A 17519-nucleotide genomic window follows, 5' to 3' on the forward strand; every position below is an offset into this window, starting at 1 on the left:
CTTTTATGTGTGGAAAATGTTATTTATACTACTGTACTGGTTTTGAAGATATATTTTAATGCATTAGTTTTCACATAGAATTGAATTACTTTAAAGAAGCAAGGAGCAGGCCAAGTCCCAGGCACTTGCTTTGTAATTTTCCATAATTTCTTCCCTGAGAGTCCTCCACACATACCTTGGACCCTGTTAAACAATTTGAACACCTTTGTTTTATTTGTTTACTTATTTAGTTTTTTAATTGAATTATGGTCGATTTACAGTGTTGTATTAGTTTTTGGGATATAGCATAGATTCATTTATACATATATATTCCTTTTCATCTTTTTCATTATAGGTTATTACAAAATATTGAATATAGTTCCCTGTGCTGTACAGTAAGACCTTGTTATTTATCTGTTTTATATATAGTAGTGTGTATCTGCAAATCCTTAACTCCCAATTTATCCTTTTCCACCTCCTTTCTCCCTGGTAACCATAAGTTTGTTTAGTATGTGTGTGAGTCTGTCTTGATTTTGTAAATAAGTTGATCTATGTCCTTTTTTTTTTTTTGATATTCCACAGATAAGTGATATCATATGGTATTTTTCTTTCTGGTTTACTTCACTTAGTATAACCATCGCCAGGTCCATCCATGTTACTGCAAATGGCATATTCTTTTTTATGGCTGAATAATATTCCACTGTAGAAATATACCACATCTTCTTTATCCAGTCATCTGTTCATGGACATTTAGGCTGCTTCCATGTCTTGGCTATTGTAAATAGTGCCACATTTTTCAGCCTTCTTTATATAAAGAAAGACCATTGATTTTAAAGACAATCAGCCAACTCGAACATTTCTTTACTCCAGTGAATTTTTGGAAACTGGGCTCCACATTACAATAAACTGGAAAGCTTGTAAAAAATTTTCTTGTGTGCAGGCTCCACCCCCTGAAGACTGTGATTCCCTAGGTTGGGTGGAGCCTGAACTTCAGGAATTTGTAAGGTTCCCCAGGTGACTCTAATATGTAGTTTGAGAAACACTGCTTCATTCTACGTGCAGGATGCCTTATACACTCACAGGGGCTCTGGAACCTTCTCATAAAGGCCTGAAGTAGCTCCCTGGCCTAAAGATCCTGTGATGGCAGAAACCACGTGCCTTAATGGTCACCAAGACTTTGCTGAAGTCAGGTTTAATGAGATAGTCCCAGCCTTGTTACACTATTGTCTTGTTCTTAAAAAAATTATGTTTTAGCCTTCCAGACATCTAATTTTGCAAATCAGTGTCAGGTACAGAAAAGATCCTATCACTTCAGAGGACTGTATTCAGTAATTGTAAAGGTCAAAGACCCACATGGAAATGAGCTTTCAACTGCTGAAATACACTGACTTTTACACAACAGAAAATGTGGTCTCAGGGCACGCTGGCTATTTACGCATCTATAAATTAGTGCAGTCTTTGTACCCATCCTGGTATCTCAGGTACTCACTGATGATCCCGGTTGTATGGTGAGAAACACTCGTAAATGAAGAAATGGATTCTGTTTTAAGGCTATGGCAATTATAGCTCTCATTGATGGAGCGTCTACTTTATGACAGGCACTGCACTGTGAGGTATTTTGTTTACCTCAATCCTCAACAGCCCTGCAGATGGGAAACTCAGGCTCATAAAGAGAAGGGGGAATTTAGCTAGAATAGTTACAAGTGCTGGAGGTGGGAATCTGTGCCCAATCATCTGAGCAAAAACACTCCCATCTCTGCATCCCATGTTCCTGATCATCAGTGACAACAGTGTGCTGGAAGGATGCTGTGTGACCCGGCACCCAGGAGCAGGACTTTCCCCAGTGCAGGAAAGTCTGTCCCCAGAGCCCTTGCCCAAACTGAGGATTATTTTTGAAGAGTATTGTTGATCTGACAAGTGGAATATTATGGCTCATGTTCATTTTCTTTTCAGGTGTTGGTTCTGATCAGTTTCCTTAATTTTGAATGATCTGACTCAAGTGCATTTTATTGGGAGTAATTCAGAAGACAAGGATGGGTTGGTTTGTTTCCTTGAACTGTTAAGCTGGAGAAGGAGGAAAGAATCATAAGCTTTTGAGATGTGATTTTATTATTTACCTACATACCCGTCATTAAGGTAGGGGAGTACAAATTTCTAGTCAGCTTCGCCAGAAGACTACAAAGCATGTTTTGTTTCTTTCTTTCGGCAGGTCAAAAATTGTGTCTCCTAACTGTTTTGCATCTGGGAGTAAAACTGAGCTCACCAGCAAAATGTCTGTTTTGATAAATCGGGAACGAAAAGACCGAAACTAATGACTTCCACGATGGAAGGTGCCCTGGGAAATACAATATAGAATAGTGGAACCGAGGGCTTGTTTACTATGATTCTGTGTACCCATCTGATGGGGAGTATAAATAGTTTTCTTTGCACAGAGGGACCCAGGGAATAGTGAATCAGGGAATAATTGACTTGTCTTGGTATGTTTGTGAAGGTGCATTTTTATCTGATGGCAAACATGCCGTCCGCCTTTGAGCCAGTCACCCACCGTAAAATTTCCCCAGCATCACGTGCACCAAGATAGCATGCCCATCCCCCCTCCACCCCATCCCCGCAAGAAAACATCTGAAATTAGCATTAATCAGCCGATGTTGTACTTTGGGCCCTACGTGAAAGCTACCTACTGTAGCTGACTGCCATTCAGCAGGCAAGAAGTGATTTGCAATATAATTTAAATGAAGAGTTGGTTTCCTTTCCCATTTAGAACACACCAGTATGGAAAATCGATTGTCAGCCATTCTGGTGATGTGCATCAACTTGGCTATTCACTCAGAAAATGAAGTTTCCTGAGACACCGGCACATTTAATTTATTTTTTTCGCTGTGAAGTTAACTTCGGCTTGTTAAATACAATGACTATCCAGACCACGGAAAAACCAACACCATTAATTTTAATGCTCATAATGTAATGGAAAGAGATTATATTCATTTGGGATTTTTTTCCCCTCTTTTAATAGAATGTTTACTTGCCCCTCTTCTTCTGAGTTAATTATTATTTTCCTTCCATCATGCTCTGCTTGTATCTGAGCAGCCAAACCGTGTGTCTGTTAGTGTCTTGGGTTTATGAATTGCTGCTGAATCTCTCATTCTGCCGTGTCTATCATTCAAACATCAATAGCTTGGCAGTGGGGTGAGGGAAGATGGGGCTGATGGAATGCAGTGGGTCCTTTATAGAACCCTCTCATCTATTTTTACAAAACCTTTACTTTTAGTAGGGCTTCTTTTCTATGCTTTGATCTGGAGATTGAGTGACTTTGCTGTGAATTATATAGCAGTGAGTTAAGAATGGGTAACTTTCCCTCTCATCATTCAGGTATTTATTTTTAATTTGTCTTATTTCTTCACTTAATAGACACTTAGTGAGCACCCAGTTATGCAAGTATTGTGCTAAATATTAGGGATTAAAAATAAGGCATCATCCTCATCTTCAGGGAGCTCCTTGTTTTGAGCAGGATAGGCAACAGGACTTGCAGCACGGCGGGTGGGATGAGTGGTACAGGTGAGCGGGGCACAGGGTCATAGAGGGAGCTGTCCCTCGGCAGAGGGGCCATCAAGGAGGGCTTTACTGAGCAGGAGATGCTAGAGCGAGATCCTGGAGCCCTGGGCCATGAGTTCTTCAGGTTGGCAGTGAGATGATGGGTAAGGGTGGGAAAAGGCAGTGAAGGCTGAGGGAACATCAGATGCCTAGTTGAAAAGGGGGCCTTTTGTTGGAAACCAACTACATCCTATTGAAATAATCATAATATGAGCTGATACTTAAGTACTCACCTTATGCCACCTTATGTTTCAAATTCCTGTATCTACAAACTCAATTAAGCCTTATAATGACTCTTTGAAGTTGGTATTATCAGCATCCCCTTACAAATTCAAACCAGTGCCTGGAGAGATTCGGTAATTTGCTCAGTATCACACAGCTGATACGATCAGGACCGAGGCTGGAACCCAAGTTCTTTGACTCCAGAGCCTACATGTGGAAGTGTGATGCTTGTGGCCTCTCTACCCTCTGGAGCCTCCGGTCCAGCTGTGCAGATAAGGCGTGCTGATAGTGGCTGCCATTCGTGCCTGTGTCTGCGTGGGGCTAATTACAGTACCTGTCACCGGTGCAGAGGATGAAGTGAGAGAAAGTGCTTAGAAAAGTGCCTGGTACAAAGTAAAGATATGGTTAATGCCTTAAAAGTAGCAGAGCCCAGTAATACTTAGGAACTCAATCGTACTTAGGAATAAAAATCACCCAGGGTCAGTTTACTTCAGAGGGCACTGGACAGGAGACACTGTGGAGTTGGTGGCATTTGATGTACACCTGGACGGCTCAGTGGTAGAACTGGGGACAGGGAAGTATTTCAGCAAGAGAGGAAGAAATGCAAGGAGACTGGAAAATCCTAGAAAAGTAAATAAACTAATTCGGTGAAAGTGGAGGGTCTATAAAGAGAAACAGGAAAAGATCAAACAGGCAGCTAGAAACTGCTTATAACTAATGACATTTGTTGAATGTTTGGCACTGTTTGTATTTTGTATTATTTAGTCATAAAAATTTTCTTGGGGCGATGGACTCATTGTTTTCTTTTGAAGAAAATGAGGTTCAGAGAAGTTACTAAGCTTGCTTACAGTCATCCAGCTAAAAAGTGGTAGAACTTGAACCCAGGTCTATGTTACATAAAGTGCCCTGCTCATTTGATCACATCACACTTTCATTTCTGTAGCTCTGAACTTTCTACACATCATGAATATCAATAGAGTAATTTTTCTAGTGAAAAGAGTAAGGGAAAAAGTAAGAAAAACGTTCCAACGTGTTCTTCTTAGAGTTTTACTTATCAGCCACAAATATCCCCACATTTTCCCAGTTAAAAGCCTGGGTCTATTTCCATTAACATGGAAAGGACTGGTCTGCCTGTTCCCTGTGCATATACCACCCCCACTCAGGTTGCCTAGTTGTGTGTACCTGTTACAACACACACCAGAGGTAACATCCTGCCTCCTGGAATAAGAGCTGATGCATAAGAGTTTGGGCTTTGAAGCCCTGCCAGGTGCCAGGCTGGAACTCCAGCTCCACCCTTCATCACTGTGGTCAAGAACAAGATTCTTACGTTCTCTGTTTCCTTCACTATTTAATGACGGCAGTAATGGTACCTATGTCCGTGCGTTATCTAGGAATAAACGGATTAGTACACATAAAGACTAAAAGCTGTACTTACAAAGGCTGTGGTCATTTATTAACTATTAGCATTATTAATTGCCATGATGATGCCTTGTATCTTGTGTCTCCCCAGATAAAGAACTATGAAGGCACCGTTGGTGGTGGAGGGGGGAGGTTGTCCTTTTGAATAATACTCCAGATTTTAAAAATACAGATTGACGACTGTGTTCTACTTGGTACCCTCCACACAGTCTGGTCCAACGCTAGGTGCAGGGACACTGAAGAATCCCTTCCGTTTAGCCAGGCACAATTCCTGCAGGTCTCTGTGCCCCAGGCCCACACACGTGTGCCACATACACTTCACCATGAACCACTCACTCTAAATGCCATCCTGACCGCTAACTTTGCCCTCCATCCTCCACTCTCCATTGGGTTGCTTTCAAAATTGGCACATAACTTCTTTTCGTTACAGCTATGTCCTTGGTTTCTCTCAATGACAATTCCTGACTCTTGGCCCTGGCAGTCTTGGGAAGACATCATCCAGTTTCTTCAGTCCAGATCTCGGAGCCTCCCTTTTCCCCAGCGTCACCTGCACCCCGCCTGGACGCATCAACGGAACCATTTTCTAGGACACACGTGAGTAAAATGCTTCTTCCATGAAAATAATTCAGATCATCCCCACCCCCTGTCGCATCCTCCACTTTGGAGCATGGTTCTGTTTCTCTCCGTTGCTGTTCCAATTCTCTCCCTTTCTGGGACTAACTGCCTGTCCTCTAGTTAATATCCTCTGGTTCATTATTGGTTTAATCACTGACTTATTCAAGGAGCTGGTAACCAGTAGAATCTGAGAACTGAAAGGAGGAAGCCTTTGTTCTGTGTGGTTCCATTCTGGGTTACTTGTCTCTGACTTAGATTGGAGACTAAATGGATTAGAATAAAACCAATTTAAGGCAAAAAAGAATCGTTCACAGACACAGAAAGAGAGATTCCTGCTATCTTGGCTGCCTATAAGATCTGCAGGCCTCACCAAGGAATTTAAAAAGTAATGTTTCTTATCGTAAGTGACAGAAATATGCCGCTTTCTGCATCAGTAGATAGGAAGATGAAAGGTCTGACCGTATTAAACAACTCTGCACGGCACCAGGCACTCTGGGCTCCGCTCTCTGCCTTATTACCCGGCATCTTGTGGGTCTTTCAGGCCCAATTTAAGAACACAATGCGGTCTGGCTTTGCAAATTGACATCCTTTAATTTAAACTGTCTTGCGGGAGAATTAAGAAATTATGGAACAATTATTCGCCTTCAGTTGAAAGCTGGGTGGCATCCGGAGATCCTTGTATGTCAGCCATTTGAACCGATTCAGTCACATAATTGAATTAGACCTTTGCCCCCGTAATATCTGGCGGCAAGTATGTGGGTGTGTCGGGCTGGGAAAATGCTTCCATAAAGAAAGAGTAGGGGTTGGGGTTGGAGGTGTGGACCTGGGTGTCAAAGAAAACCTCAGAGCCAAGCGGACTGACACTTGAAGGTTTTGTGGGGGCGGCAAGCGTTCCACCTGGAGTTTAAATGGAAGTTCACAGATCAAACTGGATACGTGATATGGAGAAGTAGGTTGCCCCCATCTCCTTCTGAGTTATCCTTCAATTGTATCTCGAGAGTCTTTGAGATTTGCAAATATTAACCACTATATATAAAAATAGATCAAAAGCAAATTTATTTTGTATAGCACAGGGAACTGTATTCAATATCTTGTAATAACCTTTAATGAAAAAGAATATGAAAAAGAATATATATATAGAGAGAGAGAGAGAGGGAGAGATGCATGACTGGGACATTGTGCTGTACATCAAAAAATTGACACATTGTAACTGACTATACATCAATAAAAATAAATAAATAAACAAACTAAAACAAAAAGTCTACCACTCATTCTCAAGCTTTTTTTTTAACATCTCCCATGAACAGAAATTCTGGATCTGCTGTCCCTTCCTTTGTTCTGCATGTTTTCCCATATGCCCTTCAATCACAGCACCTCCCACAGTGATGCCAAGGCTCCTTTTCCAGGCAGTGTGGCTCAGCTAGGAGCTGTGTCCAACTCACCTAGCATGGTGGTCGCGCTCAGTAAGTATTCTTCCAGGCTTTATTTGGAAGGCTCAGTGGTTCAGTTTCTAAACTCTATTTTCTTTTGGAGAATTGGAATCAGAAAGAGGTAGAATCTGTTAGAAGTTTTTTTTGTATAATTCAGATTTCTCTCTTTAATAAAACAACAAAAGTATTAATACTAGTTATCTTTGAGGACAAGGATTTTTTTTAATTTTTTTTATTGAAGCATAGTCAGTTTACAATGTGTCAATTTCTAGTGTACAGCTTTAATGTTTCAGTCATATACATATATATATGTGTTCTCATATTCTTTTCCATTACTAGTTACTGTAAGATATTGAACATAGTTCCCAGAGCTATACAGTAGAAACTTGTTGTTTTTCTATTTTATATATAGTAGTTAGAATCTGCAAATTCCAAACTCCCAATTTATCCCTTCCCACCTGCTTTCCCCCGAACCCGGTAACCGTAAATTTGTTTTCTGTCTGTGAGTCTGTCTCTGTTTTGTAAGTTCATCGGAATCTGTTAGTAATTTTTAAAGCATCATTCTTAAGTAGGGGTTTTTATTCCCACTTCCATCATTAGACCGTTTGTCAAGGATTTATTAAACACCAACTCTGTTCATTTAACAAATGTTTATGAGTCACTTATTATGTGCAAAAGCTAAGGTAGGCACCAAGGGGGAGAAAAATAGCCAAAAAGTATTTCCTATCTTTTAGAGGAGTTCAAAATCCAGTTGGAGATTGGAGAAGTCAGTGCGGGAAATAGCCTTGGCGACTGAAAAAGCAAGCAGGGTGCTGTTGAGTCGTCCAGAACTGTGAAAAGGGACAGTAGTAAATTCCATTTCATTCCTCTCTGAAGTTTGTTCTGCCCTTGGTCTGCCCTATCCCCCACCCTCTCCAACATCATCCACTTTGGTACCCAGCAGAGAAGAAAACTCTTAGACGAATGGCCGATGGTCAGGCAGGATGCATGCCCTTCATTTGAAAACTCCCTCCAAGGAGTGAGCTTTTAAAACACTGTTCTCTCCTCACCCCCAACCCCTGCTTCCAACTCTCCACCCTCCTGTGCAGCCTCCTGGGCCTTCGTGTTCTTTGTCTCTTCCGTGCGGTGCAGGAACCTCTCTCTCTTTTTAAAAGCTCTTTACCTTTTCTTTACCTTTATCAAAGAACACTCCAGGAGCTTTAAAACCCAACTACAGCTCTCCTCCTAAAGATTTCTCGGCGGAAGGGATTAATCAAGTCTGTCAAACATTGAGCTGTAAAACCTTTAATATTTCTAAAAGGTTTAAAGCCGGCATATTTATCACATACGTCACTGAGAATAATCTTTCTTTTTGTTAAAAAAAAATTTAAATGCTCACTGTAAAATATTGTGGTGATGAGCACAGTGGGTGAAAGGCTTAAGCGGGGGCCCAGTTGTGATCCTGGGATGGAGTGTCTGGTACAGTCTTGCTCTGACATCACTCCCCTGGAGACCACCCCTCGTCTACGCCACATCTAGGTGTTGGATGTTTTAATACTGTGGAATTGGAGAATCTTGGTGCTCAAAGGGGAAGGGCGGTAGGAGAAAGGAACTGGTTTGTGTGGAGTGCCTGCTACGTGCCAGGCGTCATGTCTGTGTGCTTTGGGATGGTTGTCTCATGGTCATTTTCACAACAATCTTTTACAGTGGGTGTGGGCACCAGCACAGCTGATTTATAGACGGGAAACGAAGGTTCAAAAAGCGAAGCAGTTTTCACAGATCACACAAATATTCATTGGCAAGTCTGGGACTTGACCCTACACTGAGTCTCTCTGATTCTTTCATTCAGTTTATGTGGCAAAAGCCTATTAAATGCTTAACACAAAATAGGCACCTGTGAAAGGGCCCCCAAAGTTGTTCAGACTGAATTTTAAGGTTCCTGGGAGTGCTTAATGAAGAATCTTTATTCTAGAAACAGAGACAGTGGAGATTATTGGGCATGATTCTAAGAATCTGAGATGTTATGTCTTAAAATGTTTAATCCAGCAGTGGTGGTACTTTCCTTAGAGTGGGGAGAGAGCCACTCAGGGCTTTTTATTAAAATAGTACAAACGCTGTATTTTATTATCAATTTATAAAGGGCTTTGACCTGCAGAAACTGATTTAATCTGCTCTTCAGCTTTGTGGTGTAATATCCGCACTGCTGCCCTTTTACAGATGGGACAACTGAGGCCCAAAGACATGATAAGCCCTGTCCAGGTCATTCAGCTAGAAGCAACTTGGTTGATGCTCCAACACTGTTCTTCTGGTGCCAAAGCCACAATCTCTCCACTATACTACATGATTTTTAAACCATTTGATTATTATTCCTAAGAATGCAAAAAATAAAGTTTTGAAAAGAAAAGCTTGAAAAGACCTTAGCAGCCCATCAGTCTTGTTTTCCAGATTTGACAGTGGGGGTGCAGACACTGGAAATAGTGTAACACACATGATGTGTTATGATAACAGAGAGGAAAGATCAGTATGTTCATGTGGAGATGACTGACATAAATCAGGGAGGGCTGCACTGAGGTGGTGACTCTTGATGATGTCCTGAAAGGAAGAAGGAGGATTTTTAATAGAGGGAGATAATTCAACAAGTAATTTTAAAATGGAAGAAAGGAACAATTGTGTGGCAGAACAACAATATGGTGGTCCCATGGGCAGGGGCCCTTCAAGGAAGCTTGAGTTTGTTGTTTCAATATAATTAGTTGTGGAATTGCATTGCCAGGCTGTCACCATAGTGTCACACTCGTGTGTAATTAAACGCCCCGCCAGCCAGGCGGTGTCTTCCTCACGCCTCTGCTTCATGCCCCAACTTCGCATTAGATCAAGAGACCAAAAGAAAGGCCTTGAGGTTGAGAAGATTTGCAATTTCAAACTCACTTTGTCCATGAGCAGAACTCTGTGTTTACCTCTCTGTGTTGTATGGGGCGGAAAAAAGACTAAAGACCTAGAAGTGTTACTGGAGAGTAGGGTCTTGTCTTGTGCAGAAAAAATTCAAGAGTGAGCCACAGTAAAGTAAAAGCATGTTGATTTAGAGAGAAACACATTCTACTGACAGGATGTGATCCGTCTCTGAAAGGAGAGCAGCCCTGGGATGCAGGGGTGGTTAGTTTTTATGGGCTGGGTAATTTCATATGCTAACAAGTGGGAGGACTGTTCCACCTATTTGGGGGAAGGGGCGGGGACTTCCAGGAATTGAGCACCAGCCTCCTGACCACTTTTTTGGCCTTTTGTGGTCAGCCTGGGAACTGTCATGGCACCTGTGGGTGTGTCATTTAGCATGTTAATATATTACAATGAGTGTATAATGAGGCTCAGTTCTTCTGGAAGTCAAATCTTCCACCATCTTGAGACTAGTTGGTTCTAACCAGTTATGTCATATCCTTAAAGGCTGTGTCATTCTCTTAATGGTTGTGCCCTGCTCTCTTCCCTCCTGTCTCAGGAGGAAGATGCTTCTGTTCCCAGATTCCTGTGAAGACAACAGGCCCATCTAGGGAACTCCTTTGGGTGGGTGAGATGTTTCCCCTGTTTACATTTAGCAAACTGTAATTAATGTCAGCAGAATAGAAACAACTGCATTGGGAAACACCAATTCCCTCTGCACAGCAACCTCTGTTCTGAAGGTGGTCCCCAGCCTCAGCTCTTGTGAGGAGGCAGTGTACGGATGCCCTGTGTAGTTGCAATGGGCTTACTCTGGGGGCGAGGCACTTACCTAGAGGCCAGTTGAAGATCCACTTCAGTCGGCAGAGTGTGCCTTGCTTAAGTGTCAGCCAGTTGGAATTATGAGGCTCACGTATGATTTCATTCATTCCACGAGCACATGTGAACCCACACCCAGGTAAGCCTTCCTATATGCTGAGCACTAGGTTAGATGCTCAGGGCTACAGATCTCACATGCCTCTGTGAGAAGCCATGCTGGTCCAAGGCAGATTCATGGCTGGATGCACAAAGAACCCGCTGAGGCTTTTTGGTTTGGGGATCACTGAGTAAATCAGACAGTCCCCGTGGGTTACTTAGGATAAGTAATGCTAGCTGCATTAACCAAAACCACCCCCAGCCTAGGTAAACACACTGTCTTCGCACATTCCCTTAAACTCAGTTCCTACTCAAATACAAGATTGTCTTAAAGATTGCCCTTCAGGGCCACTTTGAGGGTACCTTCCAGGAAAAATGATTTTCCAGTATAGAATGGAAACTCTACCAGTAAGAATTTAATTAATATAAATCACTTGTAAGAGCCTGAAATGACTTCCTAACTTTTGACCTCGGAATTCCTCTTCCAGTGTTCTGTGCTAAAAATGGAAATTACAGAGATGTATGAACAAGCAGGTTTATTTCCACACTACTTTTAGTTTGAAAAAGGGCAAATAATAAAAATTTCCAAAAATGAGGAAACTGCTTCACTAAAATTTTTCACATTCAAATAATGTAGTCATTAAAGAAAACATATTCTAAGGAGTTTTTATTGCTCTTAATGGCATATGGACATGAAGGTAAGCTTCAGAGCTTTATATACAACATGATTCCAGTTTTGTTGCAAACAAAATTGTATGTCTAGGTGTGTAGACATAGACCCCCCAAAAAGGCTGAAGAGAGGGCATTAAGATATTAGGAGTGAATTTCTCTGCATAATAGGATAAGGAGGGCTTTTATTTCCCACTTTATATTTTCCTTCTAAATCTGATACTATGATTAAGTATGCATAGCTTTTTTTCAAATTGAAGTATAGTCAAGTTACAGTGTGTCAGTTTCTGGTACACAGCACAATGTCCCAGTCATGGATATATATATATATACATATGTTCATTTTCATATTCTTTTTCATTAAAGGTTATTAAAAGACACTGAATATAGTTCTCTGTGCTACAGAGAAGAAATTTGTTTTTTTTTAATCTATTTTTAAATATAGTGGTTAACATTTGCAAATCTCAAACTCCCCAATTTATCCCTTTCCACCTCCTTTCCCCTGGTAACCATAAGGTTGTTTACTATGTCTGCAAGTCTGTTTCTGTTTTGTAGATGAGTTCATTAGCATCCTCTTTTTTTTTTTCTCTTTTTAGATTCCACATATGAGTGGTATCATATGGTATTTTTCTTTCTCTTTCTGGCTTACTTCACTTAGAATGACAATCTCCAGGTCTATCCATGTTGCTGTAAATGGCATTATTTCATTCTTCTTTATGGCTGAGTAGTATTCCATTGTGTAACTATATCACAACTTCTTTATCCAGTCATCTGTTGATGGACATTTAGGTTGCTTTCATGTCTTAGCTTTTATAAATATAAAAAATTAATCATTAAAAACATTTCTAAAGTGAGGTGGAAAGAGAAATGGTTTTGGATCAGGGTTGACTCAGGTGGGGGAGAATTATCCCAGGTATATCAAGAAAGAAGAGCCAAACGGTACGTGCAAGCCATGCTCTAGAACTGCGCAAGTCCAGATGGGGAGCCTTGGGCTGGGGACCAGAGGACATCCCAGAAGTCAGGCTTTATGCAAACTAAGGAGCCCACAGCAATTTTCTCAACTGGACTAGTGAGTATAAATCGCAGCTCTAACTTGTTTTCAAAATAGGAAATCTGAATTTATTTAAAAATTCAAGTTGGGGGAGGGTATAGCTCAGTGGTAGAACGCATGCTTAGCAAGCATGAGGTCCTGGGTTCAGTCCCCAGTACCTCCATTTAAAAAATTTAAAAATTCAAGATTAGGACAGTGAGTTTAAGTCCTGGCTCTACTGCTTACTAGCTGTGTGACTTTGGGCCTGCGTCTGAACCACCATGAACCTCATTTTCAGAATGGAAATAATATCACCTTTTTTAGGGTATTGCTGTGACATTAAATGTGATATTTTCAAGAGTGTGTGTGTGTGTGTGTGTGCGCGCGCGCGCACCAAGTAGGGCCCAGGGGTCTAAAGGAGGGACTTCAGTGGTTAGGCCTATGAACACACTCTCTTTAAATAAGTAGAAAACACAGTAAGGATGGAATTGTGGCATAGTGTTCCTGATGGCATTATTAATGGTGTTGACCAACACCTTTCATTAGCTGGGATCCTTTTGGCATCTGGGGAAGCGGAAGAGACAGAATCTAGCCTGGCCCACAGAAGCTTGGGGAAGATTATCTGTGACACTAGGGAAGCTCAAGCCTGGGTCCTCCCACCCAGTTCAAAGGGGCACACTTGGGGATAAATCTCCTTCCTCATTACAAGTTTCCATAATCCTCTCCAGCCCTCGTTCCCCACCTCCATCCCTACCCCCACAGAACCATCACCAGGACCACCTGGAGCCTTAGTCTGGAGGAGTCTGTCACTGTGACCCTCACCTGAAATTTGGGGGTGTTCATCCTGGGACATCTCCTCCATCTTTTCTTTGCATGGTCAGCTTGGCATCCAGGCAGTCAAGGCCCACTCCATGTCCAGCCTGCATACTAACTAGGAGAAAGGTGAAGTCCTGAACAAAATGTTCCAAGACATTAGACGTTCTCCCCAGATGATTCTGAGTAAGGGGGCACTCAGGCTGTGATGCTGCACCAGACCCCAGAATCAGAGGAGGGGAAAGTCAGCCCCAGAAGCTGTGGCTTCACCTTCATCTTGGCTCAGACCACTGGAACAAAACCACTGCAGACTGGCTGGCTTAACCAACAGACATTTCTTCCTCCCAGTTCTGGAGGCTGGGAAGTCCACGATCAGTGCGCTGGCAGATCCAGTGTCTGAGGGCCCAGTTCCTGGTTTGTAGGCAGCCATCCCTCTTCCTGTATCCTCACATGGCAGAGAGAGGAAACCAGCTTTCCTGTCTCTTATTTTAAGGGCACTAATCCCATTCAGGAGGGTTCCAGCCTCAAATTACCTCCCAGAGGCCCCACCTCGTAAAACCATCACATGAAGGATTAGGATTTCAACATATCCATTCAAGCATGCAGTCCATATCAGCTTCCCTGCTGCTGAAGCAGGAGGTCCTGAATCATTTTCCCAGTTCTGTCTGAAGCCAGTCCACAGAGATCATCACAACCATCTCCTTGGGGTGATAAATACATCTGTATGCCAGATACGGTGCCCAACTGTTGTCATACCCAGTACATCTGGCTCTGTCATGGATTGTGTTTCTTCCAGCAAGAAGAGTCTTGTTTTTCTCCTCTGCTGGTGGCTTTTTCCCCTTCCTGGGCACATCTTTATTTGTATGGCTACTAAACTGAGCAAAATGGGACAGGAATTTCTGAGGAGATGCTATGGGATGTGTTATTTGGGGTGTCTACACCCTCTTTCCTTGCACAGTTGAAAGAGACCGGTTTGCTGATGATCCTGGCGTACCCCTGAAATTTCAGCTTAATATAAATGGCAACCAGTGACTTTTAAGAGAAAAGAGCCTGGGAGGAAATTGTTCTGTTTGTAGATTAGCGACTCCACCAAATTCTAGACTGATATCTGATTTGTGCTGCCAAGAAGCCTGTTGCTGATTGTGCTGGATGCCCCATAAATTAATGAGGGCTGGACTTGGAGGTGACAACGATCACTGAGTCTCTGGAGCAGAAAATGCAACACTAATACATATGTTTCAGAAATGTCCTTTTGTCTATATGTTTGGAGGAGAAAGTGCTGATGAGGATCAATTTCATATTGACTAAATTTTTCAATTGACCCGGAGCCCTTTTTATTAAGTAATGTGCACAAAAAACATTTCATCCCAGGCCAACTTGATGGCTTGGAGAATTCCCTTCAGAATACAGCAACCTGGATAGCATTAGAAATGCAATTTGTTTATTTATTCTTTTATTCATCCCTGCTGCGTGCTCAATTTTGGAAACTCCACTAGACTGTGAGGAAGACCCAGTCTGCCCTCAAGGACTCTAAAATCTAATGAGCTGGACAGACACATCGAGAAACAAGCCTGGTCTAAGCGTGATACGTTTTGTTAGACGTAAGCGCAGGGTATGTGGAAGCAGTGAGGAAGGAATCACAGAGGCATCTTGTGCACCTGGTGAGTATTTCGCTCCTGTTGATGGAATGAATGAGTGAGTGAGTTAATGAGACGGCCCTCGAGCTGAGATTTGAAGAGATGTAGAAATGGAAAAGGAAGTAAGGGGGGTTGGATATGGTGCCCATGCATTGTGGGAACAGCAAGTGCCCAGACAGGAAGCTGTTATGTTACAGATATAATCTAGATGTGAAGGGAAGCAGAAGGTGGGCTCCAGGGAGTCAAGAACTAGGCATTAGGACCTTGGGTGTTGAGCCACCACCTTTGCAAATAGACCTACTCACAGAAGGCAGAGTGGACCCAGGAGACCTGGCACACCTTTAGAGGGCAAGTCTTATCACACAATGAACGCCTCATCCCAATACATTAGTTTCTGTGTGTAGAGAGGAAATCATACGTAAAGGAGATAGTTGCCCATGGGCTCACCTCCTTTGGACACTTTTCCTGGAGAGGAACAGCCCAGTAGACCCTGCTCTGAGAAAGACCTAGTTTCAAATGCTGCTCCTGCCCTCCAGCACCGGACAGATGCCCTGCTGGCTGCAGAGCCCGCCTGTAACTACAGTTCTGACTGAACATCGGACAACACAGTGTGAACCCTGCCGCTGTTTGCTGCCTTCCTGTAGTTTTCTCAGCTTGTCTTTTCCACATCTTTGGATACTGTCTTCATGTTCACTGGTGTTGCCATTTTGTTTTCTTTTGTTTCTATCTTGTTTGGATCCTCGAGCCAGTCTGAGGAAGCTTAGGCATTACTCTTCTGAGCGTGGACCTCTGGGACGTGGTCCTTGGGCTTTGACTCAGGTTAGAGATCTCGTCATGCTCCCTTGAACTTGACTCAGTGGCCCCGGTGGCCTGGCTGATTTATGGCCATTTCTTCCCATGTTTGATCTGAGCAAACAGACAGCTGTGATAGAGCGGCTTCATTCTACTCACCTGCTGGCATCTTCATGTTTGGTCTAATAGCTTGTTAACTGTTCCGAGGACAGGCACTGCCCTTCCTGGCTACCATCGAGAATGGTCTCTATGGTAACCACATCACATCGGGGACCAGGCTCATTCTTCAAGGCTTTCCTTCCCCATTTTTCTCTGGTGGCTTCTGGGTAACCTGTAATGGTGCCAGGAAGCCACTGCTGATTTAAAGCCTCTCAAAGGAACTTAACAAGACACACTGCTTTCCTCTGGCCGTGTTGCTTATTCTGTGTCGTACTTGGTCCAGGCCTGCAGGGAGCTGTCATCCTTCCTTTATCATCTCTCTCTCTGCCATTCCCCAGGTATTGTTCTCACTCACTCTCTCAGAAAGCTTTGGCATGGCTTCTCCAGATCTCTCTGCTCATTAATATCTTGCAACAGTCCCTTCTGAATCTTGGCATTAGATATGTTCTTTTTCCCCTCATTTCTTTCTGTTTATAGTCTCTCACTCATTATTTCAGAAGTGACTCCCAGGCTGTCTGGTTTTCATCTGTACCAAAGAGATTCATGTCAAAGAGACTCATGTAGACTGTTCAGTTATAATATATGAAGAAAGAACCCATTCCTGTGTGATAGGACTCTAGAGTGTTCAGTCTGCTGATTGCATTCAGGGTTCAACAGTCAAACGACTAATAACAGCGAGCATTTATGGAGAACTTCTTGTGTGCCAGACATTGTGGTAATAAGCACCTTTTATCTTCACAGTAATCCTGTAAGGGAAATACTTTTATTGTCCCCATTTTACAGATGAGGAAACTGAGACACAGAAAGTTAAGGAACATGGTCTAGGGCCCCCAGCTGTTAGTGGCAGAGCTAGGACTTGAACCCTGGCTCCCAAATCTGTGCTCTTTACCACCAGACTATACACTGGGTGGTGATGCTGTCTATACTTGGGTTCTCAGGAATGGCCGGTTTTGGCAAAGCTAAATTATAATCATTGACAGTGCTAAGATTAAATGTCAACTGCTTTCTGAAACCACCCACCTTCCTCCACATTCAAGACATAAATACATTTGTTCATTTGACAAACATCAGAAGTAGCGGTTACAGCCCATTCATTCATTCATTCAACAAGTTTTATCAAGTGCCTTTCATGTTCCTGCGCTAGATGCTGTGGCTGCAATGGTGAGCAAAGAGCAAGCAGACCCTGCTCTCATCCTGTTTATTTTTGAAAAAAGACAAATAAGCCAGAAGATAGAAAGACAGCATGACTTCCAGAGACATCTGTATATATATACATATATCTATAAACTATATAAACCTATATTTGTCTCTTTGTCTGTTGTTCAATCCATTGATACTAGGTTT

At 42.5% G+C, this 17519-nt stretch overlaps 1 protein-coding gene across 3 annotated transcripts in view; it reads left to right on the forward strand.

Moving 5' to 3' along the window:
* The window catches only part of DAB1 (DAB adaptor protein 1), a 1070346-nt gene that overhangs the window by 313075 nt on the left and 739752 nt on the right, over nt 1-17519 (forward strand). For all 3 annotated transcript variants that reach the window (XM_064493538.1, XM_064493539.1, XM_064493537.1), the window contains exon 2: nt 5642-5805. The gene's annotated coding sequence lies outside the window, so the exon portion shown is untranslated. The remainder of the gene's footprint in view (nt 1-5641; nt 5806-17519) is intronic.

Source organism: Camelus dromedarius, chromosome 14 (assembly GCF_036321535.1).
Source record: "Camelus dromedarius isolate mCamDro1 chromosome 14, mCamDro1.pat, whole genome shotgun sequence".
Lineage (NCBI taxonomy): Eukaryota > Metazoa > Chordata > Mammalia > Artiodactyla > Camelidae > Camelus > Camelus dromedarius.